Genomic DNA, 18,818 nt, shown 5'->3' with positions numbered 1-18,818 from the left:
TATCAATAGTTGTGTAATTACTAACATGTGATGTGTTTACACAACTATTCAATTACACTCTGACATTCCTAGTGACAACAGCATTTGTCACTACAGCACATTTAATTTATAAAAGTTTTTCTTGTGAGATGGTATGTAATTTTTATATTATTTTCTGGTAGAAGGCTTGATCACTTCAGAGCAAATCAAACATTTGGCAGTGTTTACAAATTATGAAAATTATTTCTGATTAAACTCTTTCACTGAGGGAGTAAAGTTTCAATTTATAATGAAAGCCATGAGCAGTGTTCTGAATTTTGGTGGAGAGGGCTGTTCTTGTGTATTCATAGATACAGTGAGAGAATGCATGAGATCATTTGAGTGGTGGTGGCTAACACATTTCTTCTTTTATCCTATCTAGTGGACCTCCAGAGGGTTCTTATGTGAGGATGAGGGGGATACACTGGGATATCTCAGCCCAGCGACTTTCAGCTTGCAGAACTGCAGTCCTGCTTACAATACACACACTATCAAACTAAGCACCATTTGGGGGATGTGAAGCGGTGGTTACTCTTCAAAGAAAGGCCTGAATCATGTGAGAACATAACTGAAAAGCTGGAGTGGGGGAGCAGGAGCCAGTGCTGGAAGGAACTGGTAAAACCAGTTTCCCCCAGAACCATCTTTGCAGGAGGCGGGGAGGCGGAGGCACGGGGGGGAAACAGCACGAGGGGGGACTGCTTCAGTCCATTTTCCACTGCAGGCGCTTCTGCGGGGCTCTTGTAGATTTTAAAAGCAGAAGTGCGGCAGGGAGCATGGGCAAGCAAGGACTCAAGCAGTCTCCGCTCATCCCGAGCTCTCTGCTGTGCCCCTCCCCCCCTGCTGCCTCCCCCCAGCACTGGTTCCAGGGTGCCGCCTGCTCTCCCTGCCCCACGCTGCCTCTCTTAGATGTTTCTGCGAGGCAGCTTTTGTCCCCGGGAGGCACAGTGATGAGCTGCCCCCCTCTCCTCTCCTCCCCCTGTCCCACAGATAGGGGCTGTTGCCGCCAAGCAACCCCTCTTAGTGCCTGCAGCCAACCCTGGCCACCACAAACAGGACTATCTGCCATGAACAGGGGCTGCTAGACTCTGTTCAGTGTGGGTGGCCCTGGAGCTGGCATGAGCCAGGGTTCCTCAGTCCCAGCTCGAGTTGGCTGTTGTGGAACTACCCCCGCTGCGGCTCTGCAGAGGCGCTTATCAGTTAATCATATAGTTGATACAAATTGTATCGACTATATGATGAGCAAAATAATTACATTTTAACATCATTAGTACCTGTTAAACAAGTAATGATCCTGGCAACAGGATAGTAGGCAGTATAAACTTGTAAAGCTAAGGTCATTTGTTAACTCATAGAAATTGGTGATGAATGGACTTATTAGTTTATCTGCAGAGAAGCTGGCTGGCTGGCCATGTGTTCCTGCCTCTTCCACTCTATTTCCAGCTGCTAAACTGCATTTAAACTTCTGCAACTGTTTAAAATCCTTTTTTTCCCCCTAATATAGTCTCAGGTGCTGCTGTTTCCTGTAGAATGTTTCACACTTGTGAATCAGGGGTCATTTGGTTCACAGGACACTGAAGTACATATAAGACAATCTTTACATTAAACTGAATTCCACACTATGAATGTTTAAGAACCCCTGCCCGGCTTGAAGTATGGATCTGATCTTATAAGCATTTAACAGCTTACCATTGATGTGAGTCTTCAGTGCACTGGGTAAATACTGACAAAATCCTAAGACTAAAACTAGTGAATTCAAATCAGTGATATTAGACACTATGGTGTTCTCAGGTAGTCACATAAACCACACTTTATGAACACAAATATTTGAGCAAGTGCGTATTCACATTAATACTCTTGTTCATGTGCTCATAGAGTCAATAACCACTGGCATGATTGTGACTGTCTAGGTTGTAAAGAAGCCACCTTTTTGTAAAGCTGATCAGTGAAGGGAGCAGTGACATATGAGGAGACAATCCTGACCACTGGAGAGCTGTGTCACTTGTGCCCTGGGATTCTTGCAATGTCTTGCTGCTGTAGCTTCCAACCAGAACTGCTCAAAAACAGCCATCAGCATGTAGGTCATTCCCAGATGTGTTTGTGTAACTGCAGCCTCCAGTTGTAGGCTGGCTCTCATCAGCCTTGTTGTATAGGAAGGTGACCCCAACACACTCCCAGGGCTGAATTTTCCCCCAGAAGTGAATGTCTTTATTGCTCAAGCCAGTCCTGAATAGTAAGTACAAGTAAACAGGCATAAAAGTCAGAAATGGTTACAAGAAAAATAAAGATAAACTGCTTTCTAGTGCACCTTTCTTAAGCTATATTTACATCTAAGCAATGTTTCTCACCATATGCTTCCAACAAGGTTACTGACCAAACTCTTCTGGTCAGAATCCCTTTTCCAGAGTCCAACAGTTGTTTCCTTTGTTAACTTAAGTACAGAGAATTTGATGGCAGGGAAAAAGAAAGTGTTTTGGGGTGTTTGCCCCTTCTTTTTATAGTTTCAGACCTCCCCTTGAAAAAACATTTCCAGCTGAGATCCAGGAGGCACAAAGTCTATACGACAGGATATCCTGTGTGGAAGATAACGAGCTTCCACACCTGTAATGGTTTTATTCACCTGTTTGAACTTATTTTATTTTCCCATCCTGCTTGATGACTCTTTTTACTGCTTCAATGCAAATAGAGGCAAGCATGCATTCCTTTCTTTAGGACAGATTTATCTGGCAACTTCTACCTGGACACAGCTGTGGGGTTTGGAACATGTGCTAATAGCATCATACCAGGTACTGTGATCATTTCACATATGATTTTGCCACACATATTTTATAAGGACATTACTGACCTGGAAATTATTTATTACTCAATGATATCTTACATGTGCAACGATTATTACAATGGGTTGTAGGGACTTATATCCTCTGTGTGAGGGGTAGTTCAGCATTACTTTTGCTGCTAGCACTCTTCCTCCAGAGAGCTGAGACTTTCTGGAAGGGCCACTCCTGCAGGATATTCTATAGAATACTCCAGCTCACAATGAGCTCCAAGGAGGGAAGTAAAAGAAGACACTTGGAGTCAAGCCCTGGCTTTATACCAAAAAGAGAGCAAGCTCAGCTTGCTCTATGGTGCTTCTATACAAAACCAAAGAAAGCCATATTAAGTTCAGCTTCACTGAAAGCATACCAGAAGAAAAAACCCAAAGGTTGCCAAATGGAAAAGTTTAAAATTTACAAAGGAAGAAATGTTCCTTTCCAGGCTTCTGTGTAGGCTATTAAAATCAGCAGAGTAAAGAGAAATGCTTGGCAACTGAAGGGAAATTTTTGTAATCTATTTAGTTAAAACTTGGCAAAACAAATATGATGTAGTGGTGTCAGATTTCTGCATGTGCTCCTGGTTTTGCTTCCTTCATAGTTCATATGGTTTGAAACACAGTTTATACCTTTAATTTTTAATTTAAAAAGTTAATATAAACAAATCAAGACATGATGTAAAATTGTCTTGTATCCAAGTCAAAATTTGTTTGTAAAAATCCTTTTTTTTTTTTTTTTTTTTTTTTTTTTTTTTTATTATTATGTAGCAGCCAGGGTCTTTCATTTAAATAAACTCCATTTTGATACAGAAAGTATTTTCATTCTAAACCAGGATAATAATAATAGTGACTCTCGAATATTTACATAGCCTTTTTTCATCAGTGCTTCTCCAATCTTTTTCTAATGTAAATAACCATTCCCACTTTTACAGGTGGGGAAACTCCAGAAGAGATTTTCCCCAAACTAACAGCACCCAACTAAAAAAACATTAGTAGCTTCTTTCAACCACAAACACCATTTTAGTAATCATCAAAAAAACTAAACTGTCTACAAAAAAGTTAAATTTTAACCTTGCTTTTGGAAAATTCCTAAAGAATAGAAAATATTAACTTTTGTATAGGATCTTTGAAACACTCTACAGGATTTACATATATGTCTGCTAATATGCCTCTGTAAGACAGCCAAAAAACTATAGACCTGCTTCATTTTTCTTTTCAATTTTATAAATTCTAAAAGTAATTTCTACAGACTATTAAGTTTGTAATGGTTTCACCTTTATTAAATTCTATAGGACTTGTATATGAAAAGGACTGCATTCACGTAATAGATTGGTAATATTAATTTCAGATGGACCAAAACAAACTTTTTAATATTTATTAGCAGCTGTAATATATTTCCACGTACACACTATGGCTGCTAATAAATCCATGGATTATAGATATATGTCTGTGTATATATGTGTGTATATGTGTGCACATGTGTGGGCAGTTTGTTGAAGAGGGAGAGATAGAGGCTACTCACAAGTGACACAGCAATGAGAAGAATATTTTCAAACTGCAGCTAGCACTCAGTAATTGGCAAAGCACATACAGCAGGTACTGTCTACATATTTAATTAAAACCATCCTTTATTATCCTATTAAAATTAAGCCAATATGGCCTCAAGGAGTGCATTAAGGATTAACTCCCTCTGAGGTCCTTGGAGCATCATTGCTATAGGACTCAATTTTGCCTCCCTCACATTAAGAGGTTCTATCTTCCACAAGTAGTCCCATTGATTTGCATAATAAGGTACCTCTCAGCATCTATGCAGAGTAAAAAACTAACCACCTGAATTAATACATTGTACAGTAATAATGAGTCAATATGCAAGCCTGACATTTGTTTGTGTTTGAATTTTTTCCCTAACATAAATGGTCTACACAAATTAATACATTATTAATTGAAATCTCTTATTAAAATATTTGTTCAGCCCTTTTTATTTAAAAATGATTAATAAGTTGTTGTGGAAGAAGTTTTTAGATTCACTGCAGAGAGAAGATTTAACTGCATGTAATGTCTTTCTGTTCATCCAAATTCCTCATTGCTTTTTTGTGATATACTTGGAAGATAAAACATATGGAATAACACCCACTGTTAAATTTTATACACTATAGCTATGTCTACACTGCACTGTAAACTCAAAATAATATATGCAATTTGCACTATGCAAATTGTGTACCTTATTTTGAGTTTATTTTGAAATTAAGTGCTATTTCGAGACATCCCTTAGCCCTCGTGGAATGAAGGTTACCGGGATGCTGAAATAGCGCATCCGCTATATTTTGGAATAGCAGACGCATTCAAAAGACAAGGGATAGATATTTTGGGATACCTCTGTTATCCTGAAATAGCTTTGATGTGTAGACATACCCTATGAATCTTGATTAGAGCTAGGCAAAAAATAGATTTTCCAGTTCATTCCAATTCAGATTAAATGAAAAATGTTTGTTTTCAGAATTTTCAGCAAATCAAATAGAAAAAAAATTGGTTCAAGTTGAACACAATGTTTTGTTTCAACAAAATCAATATGTATGATAAAGATGTCAATTTTTTGTCATGTTGCATTTTTAATACAATTACAGGAGATTTTAAAAAACGCTTCCTTTTGAAAATTTGGAACAAACAGTTCAGGTTTTATTTAAATTTGTAATTGTTTTTAAATGTACAGTGAAATCGGTGTTATATTTTCACATTTTTCACAACAAATCTTTGTCTAGTTCTAATCCTGACAGAGTTTACAAAGCAATAAATTAAGTATTGCAGTGAGTATGTAGACAAAGGCAGCAGCCATTCTGCACATTCTAATCTTATAATGAGAAGGAAGGTTGAACAAAATAAAGGGGGCACACCCCACGCCATATGTGTTCATTTTTTGGTATATATGGTTGTGACTATTTTCTTCCACTATTTGATCTGAGGAAGTGGGTCTGGCCCACGAAAGCTCATCACCTAATAAACCATCTTGTTAGTCTTTAAAGTGCTACATAGTCCTGTTTTCTGTGTCTGTTGGGCACAGTTCAGAGAGGGGTAGTATAGAACACTGTCTAGGGGGAGCACTTGGAGGCAGAACATATCCATTAACTTCCTAGTGCACAAAAGGGACCATGCCTTCTACTATACTCCTTTATGAGGAGCAGGCTTCTCTTCTCTATATGCCATAGTCAGGTGCATTGGACACCATGTACCTCCAGCAGACAGACAGGTGCAGGAAGACTAGAACTGTGTCCTTCTGCAGGCTACACCGGGGGTCACTGCCCCCAACATCCTGCCACCAGTGGGCCACTCACCCACTATGCACCTGTGAGAGGACTAGGCAAAATGCGGCCAGCATCTTCAACTTCCATCCCAAAGCTGATCATAGACAAGCAAAAAGAACTAGAACTGTTCCAATCCAAACAAAGGACTAAGTAATTACGTGCGTAATAATATCAGTTGTGACCACCTTTACTGATGACTGCCCTAGCAGAGTGAGGGTTGGTGGGTGAGGAGGGACTCAGAGCAGGGGGTCCCATCTGGCATGGGTCTGTTCTTTCCCACAGTTCCTCTCTGCCCCAGCTTCCAAGGGCCCCTTTCCTTCCCCTCCCCCCCCCCGCCAGCCTCTCTGGCTGCCAAGGTCCCCTTCCTTCCAGCCCCCTATACACCAGGGTCTTTTTTCCTCCCCCCTCCCCCCCCATGCTGTGGATGGGGAAGTGGGGGAAGGTTTGGGGTTGAAGAACTACTTACTGGTGTGCTGGCAGGCAAGATGATGGCTGCACCCAGTGGACACTTTCATATCACATCCCTCTGAACAGCAGCCCCTCCCTTTGCATGTTATGGAAACAGTCCTTTACTTGGCACTTCCTGCTTTCTTAGCACAACCAAATGCTGACCTTGCTTTAAGTTAGAAAAAAAGGAAGCTGCCTACCAAATTTGGTGGCCCTAGCTCTTACCATTTAGGAGTAGTTCTTGAACAAACTGACTGTCAGACAGAGAGAGAGAGAATGGAAGCACTTACGGACCAATGTTTTTCTTGTTCTTGTTAGATACATTTTCTTGCCTTCCCTTTTTCAATGACTTGCACTCATCATTGTTAAGCCTACTTCGCTAGCCACTTAAATTTGCACCTTGAAATTCAGTTCCCAGATTTTTGAAACTTGAAGAGTTCTGAATACATACATGTAGATGTCTCAGGTCTCCTAACTATTTGGCAAGACAAAATCAGCACAGACAGTGTCTCAGTAGATGCATCAGAGCATATAGTACCATCAAGTCTAGCCACTCCATATTAAAACATGATTATTTATATATTTGTATCACAGTAGCATCTGGGGGTCCTGATGCTGCTGACTTAGTACCCTGTCATTCTAGGCACTGTACAACCTTCTAATCAGAGCCAATTCCTGCTTTTGAAGATTTTATAATTTATTTTAAAGAGACTTAATGTATACAGAAAGAAGGAAAACCAGTGACAGTGCACATATTTAAACAAAGATCCACATACTTAAGTATTTCTTGCTTTCAGAAGCTTCCTGCATTGACAATAGGAAGTGACAGAGAACACAGATATAATGAAAATCTGTTAGATAAAAGCAGCTTATCATACCAAATCATCTCTGAGGCATAGTAGCCTCTGCTACATATCTTGGTCAAGTCTGGTGGGAAGTGATACCTTCCTTTGTCATTCTCAGGACTCTTCCACTAGCTAAGCTTCAAGGCCAACCTTTTAAACCCCCCAAACACTTTGATCTAGTGTTCCATTGTATAGTACAAAACAGTATGTTTTACTTACGGTAACTTCACTTTTAGTTAAGGAAACATGATTCACTTCAAAGACTCTCTTTGAAGAGACTTCTAATAATTTCTGATGTTCAAAAGAAGCAATACTACAAGTGCACCTGGATAAATATTTCTTTGTCTGGAGACCCATGTACCATAGACAAGTATAGAACTCACAGTTGCAGAAATACCGCCTAAAAGAATGCAAAATCCTCTTTTGGAATTCCCAGACAGCTCAATGAGTTCCTCTTGCCAAGGCTCTTGTGCCAATACTTTTTCTACTGCTCCTACCAGTGGAAATAGCTAGGCACCCATGAAACTATAGAGCCTCTTCTGCATTTCCTGGAGCTCAAATCCTTCTCAGGATCCCCATGATATGGTATGGCACTGTACTGCATCCACCACAAACCAGTACATTCAAGGCATAGTCTGGCCTGTAGTCTTTGTAAATCCCATGGGAATTTATATGTCAAGTTCCCATCAGCATTATAACATGGAACAGGCAAGGAACAAAACTTATAAACTACAAGCAATGGTATTAAAAGGAGTACACACTTTGCATGCATGTGCTGCTCACTCATCAGGAAGTCTGTTAGGAGCCATCATCATCATTATCTAATCAGCAAAATGTTTTTTTCAAACTTAATTTATTTCATATCAATACCCTGTCTTCCAAAATAAATGAGTCCAATGACTGAGCAATTTGCAATTTCACAGCAAAGACAAAACTACCCGTAGGGCCATAGGCATTGCTATACTCAATTAAACCCAAGGTCCATCTAATCCAGTGGCTTGTCTCTGATAGTAGCCAGCTCCAGATGTTTCAGGGAAGGGTTCAGGAAATCCTGCAGTTGGCAGATGTGTAGTAATCTGCTCCTCCAGAAGATCTCAGCCTGATCCCTAATAAGCTATTAGGGTGGTGTGTAGAGTACAGAGACAATGTGTTCTCCTAGCACAGAAATGAATAGTAGTATCCATGGTGAGTCACAATGTAGGGGTATAGAATATAGATATGCCAGAACCTTAGGGTATGTGCCCTGAATGCCTCTCTTTGTGACCAGCTATACTTCTATTTTTATATTGTCCCACTGCCTCCCCAATGCTGGAGCCTTTCCCCACTGCCTCTCTCCTGCCAGAACTTTCTCTGGCCAAAGCAGCTACGTTCTGCATGGCGGATGCATCCTGCTCTTCACTGCACGTACTCATACACGCTGCCACTGCAGGGTTTCTTGAACCTTTCTTTCCCTGAAACATCTGGAGCTGATGACTGTCAGAAGCCTACATTTTCACAAAAGATTTTTCATGTTCACAAACTCTGGATCCTACCAGATCTAGGTGTTGTTTTCTGTCTGTGCTTGAAACCAAGTCTATCTCCTTGGTCAGCCCTGGATAGCCCTCCAACAATGTTAGAGGGGTTTTAATTGTTTTATCATCGAATGAAAGTCCCAAGATGATTCTCTGATTGATCCTTATTGCCTTGGTGATACCAGTATTCAGAATGATGTTTCAGGCACCCCATGATGCCTGAACTTTGATTTGAGCCAAGGAAGCAAATGGCTTATTAAAATCTTAATTTCTCCAGTTCATTCTTGCCTTTGGGCATTTTAAATAGGTTAATGCAATTTTTAAAATAGTTCTCAAGGAACTTTACTTTCAGTTCTCAAGGAACTTTACTCACAAAACATTATCATAAACCAGGAGAAAATAGCTTCTGGATTATCTCCAAGCAGGACCTATTCCAACAGCATTTGCCCTACTGCCTAGTCACGCCTCCCATGAAGAACTTTTTTGATGATTGCATTGTATTATTGTACATCTTAAAATTTGGTGGCGGACAAATGTCAGGTTTATTTAATACAGTGTTCATTTTTAAGGGAAGTTCCAGTATACATCAAAATACTGAGACATCACAGGCACTTGATAAATTATGATGGTTTTCTCTGTAATACTTCCTTTTTATTGCCTATATTCTTTAAAGTGAATTTAGTGCTCTTGAAAGATCCTGGATTTGACAACGGTAGAAAGTGAAACCCTCTGCATATCTGCAGAGTTGGTTCAATGAGAGCATCAGCAAAGCAAGCATTCCCCCCTGCCCTGCCCTTACCTTGAGGGTTCATCTTTAGGCATGAGCCGATGACTTGGTCTCCTTTTTCTTTCATTCTGTAGCCTCTTGGCTAAAACTGCAAATCATGGTGTCAACTGGTGACACCTATGATGGTGTTTTTTATGACATTGACTCTTAATACTTTTGAGGCTGTTAATACATTATGTAACAGCTATCTAGTGGCATTATTCCAAATGTAAACAGTATATATACAAGGCAGTGTCCAATTCATGTAAGGCACTCTACCTCCTTCAATGATTTTTGTTCCCTGTTTCAACCCAGACTGGATTTGAACTAGTTATTTAGAAGCAATATGTTCTGTATTCTATTACTAATCCTATAAACCATTACATGCCACCCTTTCCTTATTCCCTTACTAGATGCTAGCATATATAAAACAACCTTTACTTCTCCCTCAAAAGAAAAATTCAAGCATATGCATAAAATGTAGTGGGTAGATGGCTAACATGCCCCTCATTACCTAATAGAAGATAGCATAAACTCAGACCTGCATTAGACTATTTAGTCTGTGAATCTTTAGAAATGCAATCTTTAGAAATCTGTTCAAAGAAGAAGATATGCCTCATTAAAAAAAAACACACAGAAAAAGCAGGCTACGGCAACTCGGATGCAAGCCCAAATGCTTAAGTTCATTACACTTTTTCGTTTCAGGCAATATAACTCCATTCTCCAAGTGGGACATGGAAAAAGACATTAGGCTCTAAAAGCAACTAGAGCCAAGCTCTGTGCTCAGTCAAATAGGAAAAGATATAATGTATGATTATTTTTGTCCATTGTACATCACATTACATTTTAGTCAATTGTACATCACATCAAGGCAATGTATAACATCTGTGCAATTATGCAAATATGAGGCTTTAGGGAAAAGTAACTATGAAGTATTCCTTCAAACTCCAACAGTCCCTTTTTACTCTCGCTCTCCAATCAAACAGAATAAGACAATATATGGAATTCATCCAGGCCCGCCAGTGTGGGGGGGGGGGCAAAAGGAGCAGGGCCTGGAGTAGTGACGGTGGTGGCAAGCCTCTTTAAATCGCTGCTGGAGCACTGCGCAGCATGCTGTGGTCAGCGCTGGGGACAGGAGGGATATCATGGTCCAGGCAGCACTGAGGGCTGTCCTTTACACTCATGGAACAGAATGAATCCCTAGTGTAAATCTGTTGCCATTGGCATAGATACATCAGGGGTGAATTGGGCCCATTGCATCACCTTGAATTACTAAAATCACCTGACAATTTCCTACATTTGGATGAACTGAGAGGTGGATACGCATGAAAGGGGCCTTCTCCAATCCCCACCTTATGTGAACAGTATATGGGACAGGTAAATTATGTTGGCCAAAAGGGAACAGGGAGAGGCATGGAGAAGCCTAGCCCATGACCTCTCCCTGCTCTCTGCACTAGTGTGGAACCAGCACCTCCACTAGACAGGGCACTGAAGAGATCGGAAAGGCAAAACTGGGATGCTCCCTCTAGCACAGCCTGGTTCCACAGCACCCCTCACTTTGAGCTGTGCCAAATAGGTACAAGTCTGTTTCTGAATGTTTTTCTACCCTGCAGAGTTTTTGTGTTAGCTTTTTGTATAAAGTAGTGATCACCGAAATGTGGGACCAGCCTTCAGGAAATTTAACACAGCACAGCAACAATTAAGGATCCATAATTGCTACACACACCAGTGCCTCACTAGGGTAGCTGCAGTTGTATCTTACACATTCATAACTAGTTTGTAGTATAACATGGTCATATTGTACTCACAGAGGAGAGACTCATGTTTGAAAGCCGGCTTGTTTCTTGTTTCTTTTTGTCTATAACCATGTTACCAGCTTCCTTTTCCTAAAGGGTTGGAACAGATTCCTCAGGATTCGTACATAGCATCTATTCAATACACATTTTTCACTAACAGAATTTGAAATGCTATCCAGTTCCCATGAGTTTTCTTCCTCCTTGTTTACAGTTTAGATGCAATCTGGAAAATGCTTCCTTAAAACAACCACATTGCTTCCTTAAAACAATGCATTTTACTCTTTCTTTAGTGAATGATAGAAAAGAGGGATCTTCTTCAGGATACTTTTTGCAGAGGTTTAATTTTTTTTATCTTGATAAAATACACAGTTATGGAGAAATCAATTCATTTTTCACACTTAATGTCAAAGTTCTAATTAGTCACAAAATCATCATAAGATTCCTGTGAGGTAGGTGAATATATGTTATGTTTTATATGTCTTATAGAGGGGCAGCTTAGTGGGCAGTGTAGAGATCTCTGGCTATATGTCTACAATACAAAAAACCCGAAGCCCAGGTTAACTGACTTGGGTTGCAGGACTTTACTACAGGGCTAAAAATAGCAGTGTAAACTTTTCCCACTTGAGCTCAAACCCAGACTCTGAGATCCTCCCCTGTGGCCCGATTTCTGAACCCAGATGCCAGCCCAAGTGGAAATGCCTGCACTGCTATTTTTAGCCCCATATAGTGTGATCCCAAGTCCATTGACCAAGGCTCTGAGACTCACTACCATGAGGGAGCGGAAGGGTTTGCAGTATAGAGAGATGTATCCTGAGCAGCTTACCCACAGCCACATAGTGAGTCTGCTGTCAGAGTGAGGGCTGGCCCTGGCATCCAGACCCATGCTTACTCCTCATCATACTACCTCTCACAAGCTGCATCTGTAGTATAAACAGGGGGATTTGTTGTGTTTTCAGTTAATTCATGTAGTTTGTTTATGCTCCTTAGCTTTTATGACTTGTATAGCTCTCTGACATTTGTCACTTTTTTCAGAGGTTGGAGCCTCATGGAATTTCAGATGGTACAAGAGCAATGTCTTTTTCCAAGAGTCCTTCCTCCAATCCCACATCTGTTTGTTAGCGGAAAAGTTGTTTATCATCATCACATTAAGAAAACCAAAATCCTTACATTTACTTCTTCAACATAATGTATAACTTAGAAGGACATTAAGTGTTATCAGAAATAATTTGATCAGAACTCTTCCAAACAGACAGGAATTTATCTGAATAGCTAGTGAGATGGCAGGCAATGGATGAATCACTTGTCTGAAAAGCCATCTCCCTCTCTAACCAGCTCCGGTACCCAGCAAGGACAAATGGGCTTCCATTCTACTGTTGAATGACAAGCATGTTGACCAGTTCTGAATCCAGACCTTCGCTAGTCAAGAGCCTGCTGACTAAAAAGTGTCAGCAGGTAAACCCCAATATTAACTCAATCTTTCTCAGTTTCAGGTGGACCTGAAAAAAAACCTTCAAGTCAATGTCACATCCACTCATGTTCTCAAGACTCTACCTGCCTAATTAATCCTAATCACTCAGCGGCTACATCTAGACTGGCCACAAATTCCAGAAAAGGGATGCAAATCAGGTAAGTCAGCATAGGGAAATCCGCGGGGGATTTAAATATCCCCCGCGGATTTAAATAAACATGTCCGCCGCTTTTTCTCCGGCTTGGGGAAAAGCCGGAAAAAAAGCGTCTAGACTGGCGCGATCCTCCGGAATAAAGCCCTTTTCTGGAGGATCTCTTATTCCTACCTTATTCCTTTAGGTAGGAATAAGAGATCCTCCGGAAAAGGGCTTTATTCCGGAGGATCGCGCCAGTCTAGACGCTTTTTTTCCGGCTTTTCCCCAAGCCGGAAAAAAAGCGGCGGACATGTTTATTTAAATCCGCGGGGGATATTTAAATCCCCCGCGGATTTCCCTATGCTGACTTATCTGATTTGCATCCCTTTTCCGGAATTTGTGGCCAGTCTAGACGTAGCCAGCCTGCCGGTAGGGAAAGAGAGTGCAAGCCTACTGCCCCCTCCATCTCCACTTGTTTTCACTACTTCCATTCCCAGGGTAAATAAAGAGTCAGACTCTATGGAAGTATCACAGATTATCCATCATAGGTATTTATGTGGTTATCATTACCAGAGGATCTGAGTGCCTCAGTCTCCTTAGCATCCCTGTGAGGCAGAGAAGTGCTATTGTGCCATTTTATAGCTAGGAGACTGTCTCACAGAGACATAGGCCTGGTCTATACTAAAGGGAAAAGTTGACTTAGGATACGCAATCCAACTACGTTAATTATGTAGCTGGAGTGGACTTTCCTTAAATAATGTTTTTGTGCCGTCCACATAGCAGGAGGGCAATGGGAGCAAACTCTCCTGTTGATTTCCCTTACTCCTCATGAGGAGCAGGACTTCCAGCACCGATGGGAGCACCCTCTCAGTTCAAATTAGCAGATCTTCACTAAACCCACAAATTTGAACCCTGGAAGATTCACTGTGGCATTATTGATCTTCTGCAGACTGTACACAAGCCCAATGACTTGCCTCAGTTGTGGTGGCGCAGGGTATTGAATCTGCGTCTCCTAAAATCAGACACGGACTCTAAACACTAGACATTCTTCTCCAGTATGGTGCCATCCCCCATGAATAAAGGTATCAGAATTTGGCCCTAAGATACAAGGTATAAGACAAGAGGGGGATTTGGTTGGTTTTATGGGCTTGTTCTAGTTTATGACCATCCCGTACTCTGGAGGACTATATCTCATCCCAAGAGCCCCAGTCTATACCGTGCACCCCTACTTCTCTGTACTTTCCACCAGTCCTTTCGCGTTCTTTTAGTTCATCAAGGTCCCTCGCATGCCAAGAGGGAAGGGAAACCTGGGCCCTCCCTCACTCCAGGTCTCAGCCCAGGACCCTGAGAACAGGTATTCCAGTAACCTGTTCGGCCAGTGGGGCCGTACCACAACTCACCGGCCCGAGGACTTCTCTCTGTCCCGTCCTGGGCTGCTTCCTTCCCTCTAGGTGGGCAGTCCTGCCTCCACCAGGGCTCTGCTCTCTTCGTCGGTCGCGCTGCCTGGCTTTCCTCCCCCGACACTCCCTCCATCATGTCCTCCCACTCTCGCCAGCCCCTCTGGGGTCCACTCCGCCTCTTTTCAAAGCTGGCGCCCTCTCCCTGGGGAATCTCTGCGCATGCGCGCGCCGTGACTGCCAAGCACTCTCAGCACAACCGCTTCTGTCCTGCGGCACTGGGGCCAAGTGTCACTTCGGTGCTGGGTGCGGGGCTTGCCCCGTCAGCCTCCGCCACCCCATCACAGCACTGTATTATTTGGGATATGGAAAAGGAAGAACATGAAGGTAGAGATGTTTGTAAAGCAGAAAAAAATAAATGTTACTGTTTTGTAGAGTATGCCATCAAGAAAAGACTTTAAAGAAGATCTACGAACAGTACTGTGCTGAAGCTAGCCTAATGCATAACTTGTTAATGGAAGTGATAAGAATAGGAAGACATAAGCTGCTTGATTAGCCATTCCATCAAATTAAATTATTTCTTTGCAGGGTTTCAAGTCACTGATTCAGTTGCAAACAATCTATTTCTTTCAAGAAGATTCATAGATTTAAAGAAATGCTACCTCTTCAGGTGTCACTCTCCTAGGTTTAAGCAAACAGTTTTAACATTAGTTCCATTATCTGTTTCCCTAGAGCATGTGCTGTTACTTCAGTTGTGCTTCTATCACTGGCGACAAGGAACATTTCATTAAAAGAAGCATTTTGAAAGGAAATAATATGATCTGTGAAAAAAAAGTTTAGTATTAATATTTATTAAAATATTAGTATTCCAGTTGTTTTGTATTACTCATTCACAGACATATCCCTGTAATTTGGGCCCAGAACTGAACCTTCCCCCTCATTTGTTTTATTATGATGAACATCTTCACTTCTTTGTTTTCTTTCTTTTCTTCCCTGTCCTGCCAGGTGACTATTTAAGACCTTCGGGCAATTCCACTTTTAACTTTAACAATGTGTCTTTCCTTCAATGCTGTATTTTCCACACTTTAAATTGAACCATAAAGCAACCACCAGCACAAATTTAGGACAGCTCTGTTGTTCTACAGTCATATGGTCAGAAACATATGAAGCCTCCTGTGATGGGATGCGATCACAGAAGACTCAGCCCCTCTTGGGGCTGCTTCCTAATGTGCTGACAAAGCTGCTGACACTCACTTGCTAGTTTTTTGGGGCTCCTAACCACTGTGTCCTGCTGGGCCAGATCTTCTGGTCTCCCCCAGACAAGGCACAGAGCTGAGACTTCTGCCACTTTCCCGCTCCACCCAGCACATCACAACCCGAGAGCAATGCACACACTGAATTACTTCTGCTCTAAGGAGAATTCAGAACCCCCCCCCCCTCCAATGGGATCAAAACCCCAAATAAATCCGTCTTTCACTGTGTGAGAGTTTTACACAATGAAAGAAAGATGTATATGGTGATTTCTCCCCCAGGTAACACTTATTTACACTAGGCTTGATAGTAAATGAAAGTAATATTATTAAGTACAAACAGTAGGATTTAAGTGGTTGCAAGTGAAAACTTGACAGCAAAGTAAATTACAAATGTAAAATAAAAACCACATAACTAGTTCTAACACACTAAAACTTATTGCAAACTTACCCTAGAACTGTTCTTATTTTGGCTAAACCTACAAGACAAGGAACATCTTTTCTCCCTGGGGTCGTTGGCTATTTTCTTGGGTGTATCATGCCAGCCAAAGATAAAGAAACAGAAGACTTTGCATCTTAAATAGACTTCCTTTTGGGCGAGAATTCCTTGTTTCCACATTCACTCCTTCCACGGAAAATTACCTGGTCAGACCCTGCCTGGTGGGGTGGCCACATGTCTTCCTAAAACCAACAATCTCTTAGACTTAAAGGAAAAAGGAGGCTGTTCTCAAGTCATAGGGTGTGTCTACAGTACAGAGTTTTGTCGACAAAAGTGGACTTTTGTCGACAAAACTATACCTGCGTCTACACTACCGCTGAGTTTTGTCGACACTGCTAAACCTCATTTTACGAGGCATAACGCCTTTTGTCGACAGAGTTCTGTTGACAGAAGGTATTACTGCATGTAGGGTTGTGTCTAGACTACAGGGTTTTGTCGACAAAGCAGCTTGCTTTGTCGACAGAACTGAATGTAGTCTAGACGCTCTTTGTCGACAGAAGTTTTGTCGACAGATACTGTCGAAAAAACTTATGTCGACAAAAGCCTGTAGTCTAGACGTACCCATAAAGTTGATCACTCAGCATCAGAAACACCCTTAATGGCTTTCATTTGCACATTTAAAACTAAAACATTCCATACACCATATTTCTAACTTTACATACAAGAGTGATATATAAACAAATAAGAAATACAGATCCAGGAGAAAATGACCTTAAAATTGATAGGTTACATGAAGTATTTTGTCCAAAGCATCTCTGACTTATGCATATTTGTAACCATAAGACAATTTCATAAAGCATGGGTGGGAGGAACAGTCACAGCATTCCCCTCATACCATCTTCATCTTTTCTTGTTCCCAAATGCATTACCAAAAAGTTTGGTTTTACCATTAATTTGCTTTGCAGATACACCTTTAAAATGTGGGGTGGGAGGACAGTCATTCAAGGGAAAAGTTGTGGACTAAGGGTATGTAAGATGCATCCTTGATCTTCTGTAGGGGCTGCGTACATCATAGTTCATAGAAAGGGGGGTGTGCAGCTTCCATGTAGCCACCACTTCCGTTCCCATACAGGAGGCTTACAGCAAGGGTAGGCAGGGACAAGGTGTGGTGGGGGCCTTGATTCTGGTTCTCCTGGTGGCCAGGAGGGGGAAGCAATCTGTACACATTGACAGGCTGGTGTGTAGATTGCTTACCCCTACAGCAAATGTGCCTTCAACTCATAAAAATGTATGTATTGCAGCCTGTGCTAACTGTATTTGCATATAATGGAATCAGAGTTGCCTTCTAACATACATGTACTCTCTATTCTTCGTTTTCATTTGCAGGTAGAAAAATCTTAGAATTTTTTAAATAACCCTCATGACCTTGAGTCATCAAGCTTATGGTGTTATCCTCTAAAGTGGTAGGAGCAGGCAGTTACTCCTGATGTGTTGATGTGTCTTGCCTGGTGTATTGTAAACCCCTTTAATTTGATGGTTGCTCTCTATTTTTATTTTGTCATGGTTAGCTTCCATTGTACTTGTTTTTCTCTCTAATAGCCCCGTAGTAGGTGTATTTTAGCAGCAGCATTCCTTCTTCTCCATATCCTTCACTTTCAATGCTCTTCTCAGTACTGTCATCTTGTTAATATTTGTGCCATCTTCCAACAAATATCCTGTGTTTTGTTCATCATCCCTTGCTTCGTTCAGCAGTTACCCTACACAAGAGGCTTAGACATCTAAGTAAATACTAGTGTATATTTAGATCATTATAGTACCTATAGCTACAGTCAGATTTTTCAACTCGTGCTCTTTCACATCTTACATCCAATTCAGGTGTTGAATTTGCTGTTATCTCAGAAATCATTTCCTGGCAACTTAGGTTAGTGACTGACTCCTTTTCCAAGTGCTCAGTTTCCCTTGATGTAGCTGGAATTTAATTTCCTTTTCAGTTTGCTTTTGAGGTGAGTCATACAAACATGGTGATAATTCATGTAAATACACATTTGCCATTTGATTATCTTAGTTGATTGAAGAATAATTTTATATTATTGCAGATAGAGTATGACCATAGGCATGGGGTGATGAAAAGCTGCCTGCTCCATCTTGCATCCTATTCTTCCCTGTTCTTCCTCATTCATTTCTTGTTTTACGATGCTTTGCCAACGCAATGACTTCAGAAATCTTTCCAAAACTTGTGTCATTTGAAGGGCATACTTGCCTAGAGAGGGGGAATAAGGCTGTCAGCATGAAAAGAAAGCTGAATAACTTTGTTTATCTGACAGATCTACAGCTGAACAATGTTTCTTCCCATGAAATGTATATTATATTTCTAAATAATAGGCTTTGATTCACTCTGTGGTTATTTTGTCATGGAGCATCCTGGTGGCAAAAAGACCCTCTGGAAGGTGGGTTGTAGCATTGAATGACATGTAGAACCTCCTTTCTTGTGGGTTCCCGCTGCCGGCCACTACAGCTACAAAAGCAGTGGCCAAACATAGGTAAACGGACACTTGGGACATGTGCGGATTCAGAGAATCTTCTGGGCAGCTGCTGCTGGCATTGCTTCTGGGAAGCCCTGATTGCAACTTACAGTTCTCCTCC

General features: G+C 41.2%; 1 protein-coding gene and 1 long non-coding RNA gene across 3 annotated transcripts in view; one reads left to right on the top strand and one right to left on the bottom strand.

Moving 5' to 3' along the window:
• Positions 1 to 18,818, top strand: part of POU6F2 (POU class 6 homeobox 2) — a 402,341-nt gene that overhangs the window by 269,522 nt on the left and 114,001 nt on the right. The window lies entirely within an intron of this gene.
• LOC142826808 (uncharacterized) lies at positions 1,557 to 2,534 on the bottom strand. Its single transcript, XR_012901059.2, has 2 exons — positions 2,364 to 2,534; positions 1,557 to 2,241 (listed from the first exon to the last, which is right to left on the bottom strand). It is a non-coding gene; the product is annotated as an uncharacterized LOC142826808 (long non-coding RNA).

The sequence above is a fragment of the Pelodiscus sinensis genome, chromosome 2 (assembly GCF_052426305.1).
Source record: "Pelodiscus sinensis isolate ZL-2025 chromosome 2, ASM5242630v1, whole genome shotgun sequence".
Lineage (NCBI taxonomy): Eukaryota > Metazoa > Chordata > Testudines > Trionychidae > Pelodiscus > Pelodiscus sinensis.
Note: the sequence above shows the minus strand (reverse complement) of the source record. Positions and strands in the feature narration are given on the sequence as shown.